Source organism: Octopus bimaculoides, chromosome 18 (genome assembly GCF_046866305.1).
Source record: "Octopus bimaculoides isolate indiv1 chromosome 18, ASM4686630v1, whole genome shotgun sequence".
In the NCBI taxonomy this organism is placed as follows: domain Eukaryota; kingdom Metazoa; phylum Mollusca; class Cephalopoda; order Octopoda; family Octopodidae; genus Octopus; species Octopus bimaculoides.
In genome coordinates, this window is record NC_142945.1 from 24,379,541 (window position 1) to 24,392,976 (window position 13,436).

General features: G+C 34.5%; 1 long non-coding RNA gene across 2 annotated transcripts in view; it reads right to left on the bottom strand.

Moving 5' to 3' along the window:
- Window positions 1–13,436, bottom strand: part of LOC128249930 (uncharacterized) — a 49,577-nt gene that overhangs the window by 17,032 nt on the left and 19,109 nt on the right. The window contains exon 1 of one of the 2 annotated variants that reach the window (XR_008266078.2): window positions 5,759–5,914. The exons of the other annotated variant lie outside the window; for it this stretch is intronic. This is a non-coding gene — a long non-coding RNA (uncharacterized LOC128249930). Of the gene's footprint in view, window positions 1–5,758; window positions 5,915–13,436 lie in introns of those variants that run through there. 2 annotated transcript variants of the gene reach the window in all.

Here is a 13,436-nt window from a genome sequence, read left to right on the forward strand (position 1 = left end):
AAAGACCTCTATAGAGACTTTCCCCTGATATCAAAGGGGGTCAGAGCCAGGAGACTCCATTTTGCTGGGCACTGCTACTAAGCCAGGGACAAATGCATTAGGGATCTATTACTCTAGGAACTAATGCACAGCCATACAGCCATAGGACCAGTGGATTCAACTAACTACAGCATGTGTTGGTGGACTAATGATTGGTAGCAGCTCCTCAGTTCATTAGTTGAAGTCAGCAATGGAAGACAGGTACTATTGGAAGAACGTCTGTGCAAATTATAGTAACTCAATCTAAAGAAAGGAACACTGCTAGTTTTCCTGCCAATATCATCAATCATCATATTTTGCGTTGTAAACTTTGTGCTCTGAGATCATCCCTACTCAATAAGAACACAAATATTTTTGAGTTCTATACTTTTATTAGTTCACCTAGAAAGCAATACTCCAAAATAATGAGGGGTGAGTCAGAATTTTAAACTCAGAATGCACAGAACCAGTATAGATATTGCAAAGCATCCCTCTCAACTCTAACAATCCAATGAAGACCTTAGGCTGGTACTTTATTTATCAACACAACAAATTTAACCCTAATGGGATTTGAACTTGGTGTTCAGTCAACCACTGTAAATACCTACAGGCATGGGCCCGGGAACAGGGGGTGCAGGTGGTGCAAGTGCACCCCCTAGAATTTTTGCGGAGTGCAGAACCAAAATTTGCAGCCCTACTTATTTTACTCAGGTTTACAAAACCGTGAATAAAAAAGTGATGTGTAAAAAGTACCTTGACGTTAGGTTCCTTCTCAAAGAACAAATCACAAAAATAAATAACAGAAAAAAAAAAACAAGACCAAATTTGTAAAAAATTTTGGACCTGGGTTTGCACCCCCTAAGCAAATTTCGTTCCTGAGCCACTGCCTACAGGATACCAAATTTGATGCCATAACAACTCTGACAATTCATCACTACTGAAAAGTTTTAAAGCATACTTTACAGATAATTAAAGAGTCATCCTTGCACATGCATGTGTGCAAGCGCATTCGTGCATACACATACATATGTACACGCATGTATGATACATACCTATGGAATGTGCCAGTAGGTATTTAGAAGATCATAGTCCATATGAGGACTTAGTACTCGTATTATGTACAGTACATACATTTATTTTTTATTATAGCAAACAGCCATATGGAGAGTTCGTTTGTTTCACAAGTTTAGTCAATAGAGTGACCGAATGTGCCATTTACTCTTTTACAGATTATGGGAGTTTTGCTGAGGATATGCTAGGGTGCCACATTGACATTTATTGGCAAATGACTTCATGTCATTCCTCATGCAGAGGAATTCAGAGTTTATCTGACCCTGGCACAAAGCGAAATTAGCCATATAAGATGTGAAACAATAAGTCCAGAATAGCTTTTATGCTTCTGTTTATATATCAAAACTAAAAACCAAAATTACTAAGTAAATAATGAAAAATTGATTCTTCACAAGAGACAGTTTATTTAGTGGTGTTGCTGTTACTTAGAAATGCTTATTCTTTCTTCAACACCTTTTATTCCCCACAAAGACATTATATATATATAATTTTATATATATATACATCTGTCATTATAAATGTTCATCTACAACAGTTAATATTTTGCTTCAAGTCTCAGTCTTGGTGATTACAAAGGTCATGAAAATGAGAATGCAGCTGTTTTTTGCACCTGTGTTAAACTATTTAAACTATTTCACCATATATCATTGCACCAAAACAAAAACAAAACAAAGAAAAGATGTTGAATTTGAAATCAAATAATTATACCATTACACTGGTGAGATAGTAGAGCTTGTCTGTGTTTAGCCAAAGATTTGGCATTTTCTATAGTGTTCTTGTTGGTGGTGATGTTCTATATTTTACTACCTGTTCTGAACTGCATCATTAATCAATATATTTAACTCTTTCAGGGCCACTTAAAGATATACAAGTTCAATTTGTTGATACACCTTAGCTTTGGAAGATGTAAAAACAGTTATAAATTTTGAGATAGTAATTTTTCACTACTAAGCTGAAATTCTATCATGAATATAATGTGAAAAGACATTCTACTGAAGTATACAAGACATTGTTTTATTAGTTAGATCTGAAAGAAGTGACTATAGTTGCTAGTTACTGCAGCCTCTACAAGACTGGAAAATTGCCATGGTAAATATTCATCTAGAATAGTTACAAGTCAATGGCTGCAGGAAAAACACAGACAGGGAGGGAATGCATGAGGGTCAATATTTTGGGCAAGAGAAACTGTTGGATGAGAGCACAACTGTTAGTGTACTGACTGAGAAGTGAACACTATATGGTTGACCAAAAAAGAATGACTAATAGGTCTGAAGTGGCTAAGTAGATGGCGAATAAGACCAGTTAGCTAAAATTATCACAGGCCACTTTAGTATCAAAAATGAAGTGATAAAAGTAACAGCACATTTGTAGATCAGAAGAACAATACATTGATAGAGATCAACAGCAGAAGAGTTTGTTAGAGCTATTTGACGACCTACAAAAGTGCAGTATATTGCCTTTAGTAGATAACATAGAATTAGGGAAGTGAGCATTAAGATTGTGTATTAAATATGTAGAGAGTATCAACATGAAAATGATACTAAAGATATGAGATCAACATAAGAATATTTCATTAAAGATGTGAGATCAACTGTATAGCAGCATACTAAAGAAATGCACTCAATATTAGGTATTACAGTGAAGATGTGGATATCATCAGTATAAGAACATTAAATTATCCGAATCAACATTAGTCAATGTGACAATGTGAGATCAACATCATAACAGTACATTAAAGATGTGAAGTTAATATTCTAATATTAATAGAAGGTGGTGAGCTGGCAGAAACGTTAGCACACAAGGAAAAATGCTTGGCAGCAGTTCATTTGTCTTTACGTTGAGTTCAAATTCTGCTGGGGTCGATGTTACCTTTCTTCATTTCAAGGTTGATGAAATAAGTACCAGTTGAACACTGGGGTTGATGTAATCAACTCATCACCTCGCACAAAATTTCTGGCCTTGTGCCAAAATTTGAAACCAATATTATTATGTTAATTAAGGTGGCGTGCTGGCAGAATCATTAGCACACTGGGAAAAATGTTTAGCAGCATTTCGTCTGTCTTTACATTCTGAGTTCAAATTCCACTGAGGTCGACTTTACCTTTCATCCTTTAGGAGTTGATAAAATAATTGATCCCTGGGGTTCATTTAATCAACCTATCCCTCTCACGAAACTGCTGGCCTTGTGCTAAAATCTGAAATCGAATTTATAATATTAATAAAGAAGGCGAATAAACATCAATATAGTGCACTGAGGATGTGAGTGTTAACTTTACAAGATTATATTAAAGATATGGAATCTACATTTGAGTATTATTAAAGAGGTGGACAACATTAGAACATTATTGAAGATATAGAATCAACATGTGAAGATTAACCCCTTAACATTCAGATTTCCCTGTGAAACGTATTGCTTATTTATTCACATTGTTTTGAATTAATTAGGCACTATCTTGAGGGGTCAACATTAAGAATAGTATGTTTAAAATGTTAGTTCAGCATTAGAACAAGATATTAAAGAAATGGACATACATAAAAATGTATAGGTGTCAAAATAAGGATAAAACACTTGAATATAGAAGCTTTTTCAATTTAACCAGCTAGAAATATTGAGTAAATCTCCATTAAATCACACACTATTATTTTAGTAAAGGAAGGATGCACTATATATCTATAAGTTCTATCACTGAGAAGTCTGTTATCTTTCTTTCACCAGATTTTATGTAAAGCTTTTCACTAAAGAAAGTGTTTTTTTGCGATTTAGCCAAAAATTTACTCAGGAAGCTGAAATTGAAACTGGATAAAATTGTTGGTGAAGCAGCAAATATGAACAGTGTTCATAGAGATTTGACCACAAAAACAAAGGAAGGTTGTCTGCTTGTAATATATGTTAACTGTAATGGTCAAACTCTTAAATCTTGTTATCCAAGATACAATGACAAACACTGAACAAAACTGAGTCTCAGCAACTTTCTAGGGGCCAGTCCCAGATGGTATGCACTCTGTGAAAGCACCATGATCATCAAAAAACACACCACAGGGTGTAACTAGGTGGTTGTGTAGATATGAACAGGTAAAAACTAGAGTAGAATAACTGCCCCTTCACTCAACTGAGATCAAATAAACATATGCAGATAGCAATGCAGTGTGATGGATCATTTATCCTGAAATTAATAGTCATAGACAAACAGAATTAGTGAATACCTCTAGAGAAAGACTGCATAAGTTATATTGCCTCCATCCTCCAAAACAACTATTGATTCCAGAAATGGCATAAACTTTGAAAGTGTTTGGAAATGGACTAAAAGGTTCGAGGAAATCATCCCAAGGAACATGATATACAATTCTTATTAAGAAGGAAGTGTTTTACAGAAAAAAAAAGCAATTTTTGTCAGTTGCTAGCTCAGGGTAATTCTCAATGGAAATGCCATTACCAAAAGCTGCCATCACATATCTACATATCACAATCACTCTGTATAAGGTTAATGCAGAAATGGAGTTATGATTTCATGATAATGATTAAGACATACTTTGCGTTTCATTATATTATCATTAATCTTGATACGACAGATGAGTAAAATGACTTCTGTCAATTTACTGTTTTGCATTAAAGCAGAAAGGTAATCTACACAGTGTGTCACTCACCATTTACATTTGTCAGGTACACAGGCAACTGTAATCGATGTTTCTAAAACCGTTCACAAGAACAATCTTTCTACTACCATTCTTCTACAAAATGATTAGAATCTTTCCTACTATTTCTACTACACCACACTCTGCAAGACCATTTCTTCAGTGGCCTAAGATAAATATAGGCATTACTGAGAAGTGCAATGGGTCAAATGTGACTAAACAGTGTGGCGATATTAAAAGCTAAGTGGAAGTGTGCCAATATGTCTATTGCCAAAAATGTTGATAATTTTGCTGCTAAAGAAAGCAGAAAATTATTTTTCAGAGTGAAAATTGTGTGATTTTGAGCTAACTCTTTCTCATCAAACATACAAAGACTTACAAATACGTATTATGCATTTATCTTCTTATTTTTATTGTGTCTGGGGAGAGTAATTTTCTTATTGTGCCTTAAAATTTAACACACTCACCGATAAAATTTCCACTTATTTTTCATTTTATTTTCTTAAAATTTTCGTTGCATCTTGCAACCTTATCAAAAGTCTTAACTGCCCCTTCTTATTTTTAGCTTTCATCTTTTGTTTGTTTTAGTCATTAGAATGTAGCTGGGGCTCTGTCTTGGAGGGTTTTAGCCAAACAAATTGATTCCAGTACTAAAGTTTTAGTTATGGGAGATTTAAACAAACCAAGACCAGTTTTCACCTAACAGCTAAGAAAAACACAAACATAAAATATACATATATATATGCACACACATATGTACATATAAATACACATATACATAAATACGTGTGTATATATATATATATATATATATAGGAAAATAAAAAATAATAATAAGGCAGAATGCTAAACTGAAAGCATATTTTAATATAGATGTGTATAAGGAGGATTACAAAGGATTTCAAAAGGATTTCTAACCAGCTTTCATTGCATGCCAAATTTTCAAGAAGAGGGAGAATGAAAATGTTTTTTGCAAAAAAAAAAAAAAAAAAACATATAAAAAAAATAATATATAAAAAAATAAATATACCAATACATTATATTGTCTTTGAGCTTTTAAAGTTCAATGGTACTCCATGTAGATAATTATTAGAAAGAGTAGGATGCATGGAATTAAAAGTTGTGTTTACAAGAGAGGGGATAAAAGTTTATGTGTTAAGTAGGAAGTGTGGTGTCAAAATAGGAAGTGTGTGTAAGGGAAGACAATTCTGTGGGTTTTAAACTCTTTAGTTGGAGTTCTGGACTCTTTGTCAACAGGAAGTTTACGTCTATTCTTAGAGAAATAAACTGTGATTTCAAACCAATGGATCAATATATGCAGCTAATTTTTAGCTGTATACACATAATTTTTAGTTGTATACACATAATCATTGGAGTGTTGGACAAAATGCCTGGTAGTATTTTTTCTGACTCTTTACACAAGTGTTTCCCCACCTATTTTCTCTTAGGCCACACTATAACTTTCCAGAAAAATGTATGCCTCACCGGTGGTCAGAAAAAAACAACCTTATTTTTAATATTGTATCACAATTATTTAATACAAAAGAATCTACTGGTAATTCTTTTAAGTACTGAGTACGAAAAGAAGTACCTTTTTGACTTACAAAGAAAAAGTGAATCAGTTTAATGAGTACCTTGTGCTTGGTGAGTACATCACTACATCCCACCACAATTTTTTCAGGCCCAAGTAGTGGGGCATATACTCAATGTTGGAAATCATTGCTTTACATGCTGAGATCAAATCCTGCTGATTGATCATTGTCTTTTATTCTTTCCATTTTGATAAAATAACATACTAGTCAAGAGTTGTGGATTGAGCAATGGACTAAATACCTTACATTACTTGATTCAGTTTTTTTCATTAGAAGGCCTCCTGTGATCATACTGGTTCCACTTTAAATCAACCCTTGCCTTTCTCTCAGGCATTATCAGTAGTTTAGGGGAGAGGCACATGGCTTAGTGGTTAGGATATTCAGCTCACAATTATAAGGTCATCAGTTCAATACCCAGCAGCGCATTGTGTTCTTGAGAAAGACACTTCATTTCACAGTTCTCCAGGACACTCAGCTGGCAAAAATTAATAGTATCTATATTTCAAAGGGCCAACCTGATCATATCCTGTGTCATGCTAACTCTCCCTGAGAACTAAATGAAGAGTATACTTGCCTGTGGAGCACTCAGTGACTTGCTCATTAATTTCATGAGCAAGCTATTCTGTTGATCAGATCAACTGAAACCCTCATCATTGTAGTCGATGGAGTGCCGGTTAGGGAAGTGGAACTTGCTACATAATAGATAATTTGTTGGTCTTCCATAGAAAATGTCATTCAAGCCTATGTTGTGAAGAGGAATTTCCATGTGCAGCTACTTAGTCAACTCTGACTGATGGAGGTCTTAAGGTCAATATTAGCATAACATATTCAAATTGAAGGTCACCATTAGGACACAATATGAGTGCAAGAAGAAAATGTAAAAATCGGTCAACTCAAGCTACGAAAGGTCAACATTGAGAGACTTTATTGGTGTTTGGAGACTACCATTATGTTAGTTCAGTGTAGCAGCTAAGATTTCACATAAGGATATTGCTTTACCACTGAATTATCAATAATCTGTGTCAAATGAGAGAACAAAACTATTTGGGAATATTCCAAAGAAATGTTATTATAACAATTTGTAATAGAGTTGTTTTTATCATAATCATCATTACTTTTATTTTTACTATTATTATTATTATTATTATCTTTATTTTTACTATTATCATTATTATTATTATTTTACTAGCTATTGTTATTATCATCATCATTTTTACTATTATTATTATTACTACTATTTTTACTGTAATTATTATTATTTTTAATATTATTATTATGATTATTATCATTATTATTTTCTTTCTATAAAAATACATTGAACATAAAAATACAAGCAAAAATGTCATTTTCTCTTCAGAATTGATACATACATACATACATACATACACACATATATATATATATATTATACGCTATGTCTAGCTTCGTTTATGGAGACTGTCCAAACACTGCTGTATTTGTGGTTATATAGTAGAAATATTTGGATTATTTATGTGAAATATATTGGTATGGTCTATGAATAAGTCAGTATCTTTGAAATACAAAAGCAAAACCTAATAGTATTTGGATGATGTCCATAAATTCCATCAAGTTGAATAATGTTCTCAAGACTACCCTTAGGCCCTTAGATATTTTGCTATCATTATCTTAGTTATTGCTACTTATCCAATCACCTAGGGAAAAATAACTCTTCTGTCATTTACAGTGAGTCTTTCTCACACAGTGATATTCAAGTTTCCAGAGGTATGTAGCAGTGACTTTGTTCCTGAAGTGATATATTTTCTTCCTCAATTTATAAAAATGCCCTTCAGTTTTCTTCACAACTATTGGTTGCAGAGAACCTAAAAAACAGCAGTTCCTTTATTGAACACTGAGTAGTAGAAAAGTCTTGAGCCAGTTATTGTTGGAGTCCTGTATAATTGGTTGATATTATTATGGTTTTGAAGGTGGCAAGCTGCCAGAATCATTAGTACACTGAATGAAATGCTTAATGATATTTTGTATGTCTTCACATTCTGAGTTCCAATTCTGCTCAGGTCAAATTTGCCTTTCATCCTTTCGGAATCAATAAGATAAATACCAGCTGACTACTGAAGGCAATGTAATTAACTTACAACTTCACCTGAAATTGCTAGCCTTGTGCCAAAATTTCAAATTATTATTATTGTAGCTGTAGTCTAACCCCAGGTCAACTCTGATCGAATAAATTTAGGACAGAGACCATGAGTATCCCATTTTTTGTTAAGATAAGCAGAGTGTGTAATTTAAAAGAGATTTAGACTGCTATTTCTTGTAGGTCATGAGACTACACAACGGTTCAAAATACACTGCAGCATATCACTGGTACTTCTTTTATTAGCCCCAGAATGATGAAAGACAATGCCTGTCCAAACCAAATCTAAACTCGTGACATATTGGTATGAAACAAAATACTATAAACTCATTTATGGTATAGTCCAATCCATGCCAGCATGGAAAATAGACACTAAATGGTGGTGGTGGTGGTGGTAGCGGCAGTGGCGGTGGTGGTCTGACACTGTTATCCTTCTGTGCACTCTTCACAATATTGCAACAGCTTAATACGGTTCATTGTATCAGTTCTGGTATATATACATTAATCTGTTTACTTCTTGCTTCTCTTTTTTTCTTTCTTTCTTTCTTTATTTCTTTATTTACTTATTTATTTATGTGATTTTCTGGCAGGTAGAAAATCTATTCATGGATTGCAAAGCTTATTTGGGTTTGCCAAATCCAGTGTTAGCCAAGTATTTTAGAATGACCTGGGTTGATCTTCATGGCAACTATATTGCTATATGCATGAACTTCCATACAAAAAGCTCATATGTATAGAGCTTCATGTATCAAGCTCTATGGTTAAAGCATCATACATGCAGTAGAAATATCACCACAGCCAAAATAAAAAAAAAAGATTAAATAAATAAACAAATAAGACACCAGAATCATGACCACAGCCACTGGAGTAACCTTTACATGTTTAATCAACCAGCTGGAATTGGGTTTTTTCCTCATCTCCAAATTACATTCTATCATGTTGACCAAATGGAAGATGACACTGGATAATGTAGCCTTGTGATAATGTAGCCTTTGGTCATGAATGACCATGGGATTGCATCTAGACAGTTCCCTTCTGAGGCACAAGCCCAGGCATGGTTGTTTATGGAAAACCAGCAGTTGTCCTTGCATACTAGCCTCTCCTCTCCATGCCACCAACGTCATCCTAGGAAAAAGCAAAGCCTAACACAGCTTGGCTCCAGTGACATCGCAATTAATTTCTACAGCTGAAGGAACTGGAGAACGTGAAATAAAATGTGTTATTCAAGAACCTAACACACAGCTTGGTCTAAAAATCAAACTCACTACCACATGATTGTGAGCCTGACATTCTAACACTGAGCTATGTACCTTCACTAATGTAGCCTTAGATAAACTACAAATAAAGATGATCCAGGTACAAGTGATCTTTTTTAACACAGGTCTGCTCAACCAGATTCTTCATGGCGACGAGCTGGTAGAATCGTTAGCACGCCAGGCGAAATGCTTCGTGGTATTTTGTCTGCTGCTACGTTCTTAGTTCAAATTCCACCGAGGTCAACTTTGCCTTTCATCCTTTCGGGGTCGATAAATTAAGTACCAGTTATGCACTTGGGTCCATGTAATCGACTTAATACCTTTGTCTGTCTTTGTTTGTCCCCTCTATGTTTAGCTCCTTGTGGGCAATAAAGAAATAAGATTCTTCATGGGTCTGGACAATGATACTACTTCTGAGCAATATGATAGTTTCAGTAGCATTGCAGTTTTTCTATGAGAAGAGATTGCTAGACCTTTCATCGACCTTTTAACATTCTTAAAGAAAGGGTCAGTGCCAAAGCTTTCTACTTATCTCTTCTCAGTATGCAATATAACTGATTCCAAGAGAGACAGGAAGAAGAATCGTTCCCAATAATTCTAATTTGTTTATTAAGTTAGCCTTAGCAGGATTTGAACTCAGAGTACAGACAGTTGGAGTAAATACCATAAAGTGTCCTGTTTGATGCTCTAGTAATCCTGCCAATTCATCACTCACAGCAATATTCAATATTGAAATATTGCTTTCAATTTTGGTGCAAGGCCAGCGATTTTGAGAGCAGGGATAAATTGATTACATTGACCCCAGTAGTCAACACTTTCTTATTTTGTCAACCTTGAATCTGAACACAAAAGATAGCCCAGCATGCTAACACTTCTGCCAGTTTGCCACCTTTCAATACTGAAATACCAGACAGTAAAGTGAGTATCAGCATATTTAATGGATGGGACATTAAAATCTAAAATAAGATCATTTATGTAATGAGAGAAATACAACAATTAGTTGATGATTAATATAATTGTTTTCATTGTTGTTGTTGCTATTTAGCCCTGGTTCAGGTTAATCCTAACAGAACAGACATTTGATCAAAGGAACTCCAGCCATGATCATTTATTTTTTAATATATATTTTGAATGAAATTATCAAATGTTTCCTTCCTTGTTTAAAATTATGAAGTGAAACTTGAAGAAGTGTTGTCAGTATTTCTAGCAGGTTGTACTACTGTATTTATGGCTAACTACCTCAGTGGATTGATTTAATATATGGTCGAATATTTGAAGAAAGAAAAATATTTGCTGATGATAATATAACTTTCCAGCATTTTCTGAAATCTCAGAGATTAAGATCAAGGACAAACCTACAGAAAAGCTACACTGAGGGAGCAAGACACTGAGGAAGTTCAATGCTGACATAAACATTACCAGCTATATAAACAATTATGGGGGAAGCTATAGAAAAGGACAAAACCATGACTAATAATAAGATTCTTATCTAATTCAATAATAACAATAGTAATTTCTAACATTGGTACAAGGCCAGAAATTATAGAAGGAATGAGTCAATTACATTGATCCAATATTTGTTTGGTACATTATGTAAGATAAAGATGACCAAAGCTAGGTTTGAACTCAGAATGTAAAGAACCAAAATAAATACTGCAAGGCATTTTTCCCAACAACAATGCTTCTGCCAATACACCACCTTTTGTAATTATTGCTTCAAACATAGGCACAAGGCCTGAAGTTTGGTAGGAGTGAGTTAGTTGAATAAATCATCCCTTAAATCTTATTGAGCCTGAAAGGATGACTGAAAAAGTTTATCTCAGCAAGATTTGAACTCCCAATATAAAGAAAGAGCTGGAATAAATAGCTCTAGTCATTTTGTCTGACCTTGTGCTAATTCTGCCCAACAGCTGCTCACTAATAGTTGTTTCTAACACAGAGCACAGATATGGGGCCTAAATTTAGTAGGAGGGGTTAGTCAATTAAATCAACAAGTGTACTTTACCATTATAATATTATATCAAACCCAGACAGATGAAAGACAAAGTTGACTTTAATGGGATTTGAACTTCAAACATAAAGAAGTGGAAGAAATGCCACAAGCTACTTCATATCCAACATTCTAATGATTCCACCAATTCATCACCTTCAATATAGACCTAAGGATTGTTCTTTTTGGGTTTTTTTTTTTTTTGGTTTTTTTTTTTGCAGTAGGATGGAATAATCAATAACCTGGTACTTTATTTATTGTGCCAAATAGGATGAAAGACAAAGCTGACCTCTGAATTTTGAACTCAAAATTAAGACAGCTACAAGAAATGCTGATACTCTAACAATTCTGACAATCTACTGTTCTTTAACAATTGTTTCTCATATTAGCAAAAAGCCAAAAATTTCAGGGAAGAGGGGTAGTCAATTAAATTGGCTCCAGTATTTGAATAGTATGGTGTCATCTCATAAATCATGCGGTTTTTTTCAATTGCATGAATTAAGTAGGAGGGGGATGGGATAAACTACCTGCATCAACTTGCTATAGAAACAGGTAGTAATTTTACCTTGCACTTATTCTTAGAACAAGTTTTCAAGAGTGCTGTTCAATTTTAACAGTTGTTTTCCCAAAGCTATAATGGAAGTGACATAGGAACATATTCGGCATATTCTGCTTTATAAGCTCGATATAAGCAGCAACACAATGGAAAGTGCAAGGAATATAAATGCAATATATAGGGATCGGACAATTAGCATAAGCCAATGTCAATGGTGGTTCCAGAAATTTCAAGTCAGAAACTACAGCCTAGAAGACGAGCCTCAGCTTGGAAGATCTGTAGAGCTCAACAGGGACATCCTGCAAACTCTGTTGAGGAAGTAGCTGAGAAACTTGGATTTGGTCATTCAACCATTCAACACCTGCCTGCCATCAGAAAAATCAGCAAATTGGGTCAATGGGTTCCTAACAAACTTTCTGAGTCTAATCGCACCCAGAAAGTGAATGCTTGCTCTTCTTTGCTGTCATGTCTCACAAATGAACCTTTTTCGGGCTGAACAGTGACTGGTGATGAGAAATGGCTTCTCTATAAAAATGTCAGGCCCCAAAGACAGTGGGTAGTGAAAGGAGAAACACTGGCACTCTAGGCTAAAGAAGGTCTTCACCCATGTAAGGTGTTGTTATCTGTTTGGTGGGATATGAAAGGTTTAGTCCACTTCGAAGTTTTAAACTCAAACCAAATGACAACAAAGGAGACCTACGGTGAGCAGCTTAAGTCAGTGATAGAAGAAACATGACCATCTTTGGTTTCAAGACGAAAGGTGTTTTTCTATCAGGATAATGCTTGGCCACATACAGTGAGGATGACATTCCAAGGGCTGGAGCAGCTTGAATGGGAAACAATGCTCCACCCACCATATTTGCCGGACATTGCCCCATTTGATTATCATTTATTCAGTAGTCTTCAAAATTATTTGGATGCAAAAAATATGAATTCTGTAGATGAGGTCAGAACAGTACAGGAGGAGTATTTTTCGTCATGGACAAATGAATTTTGGAAGAAGGGCTTTGCAAGTCTACCAAAAAGATGGAAGTGCATTGTAGAAAATGAAGGAGATTATATTTGAGATTAGAAAAAGAACTTTTGTTTATCTTAATTTTGAAAAATAAAAGAAGTATTAAAAAACCGATTTATTTATGGGATGACCCAATACTTTATTTTATTAACTCCAAGAGGGAGAGGCAGGAAAAAAAAGTTAATCTTAACA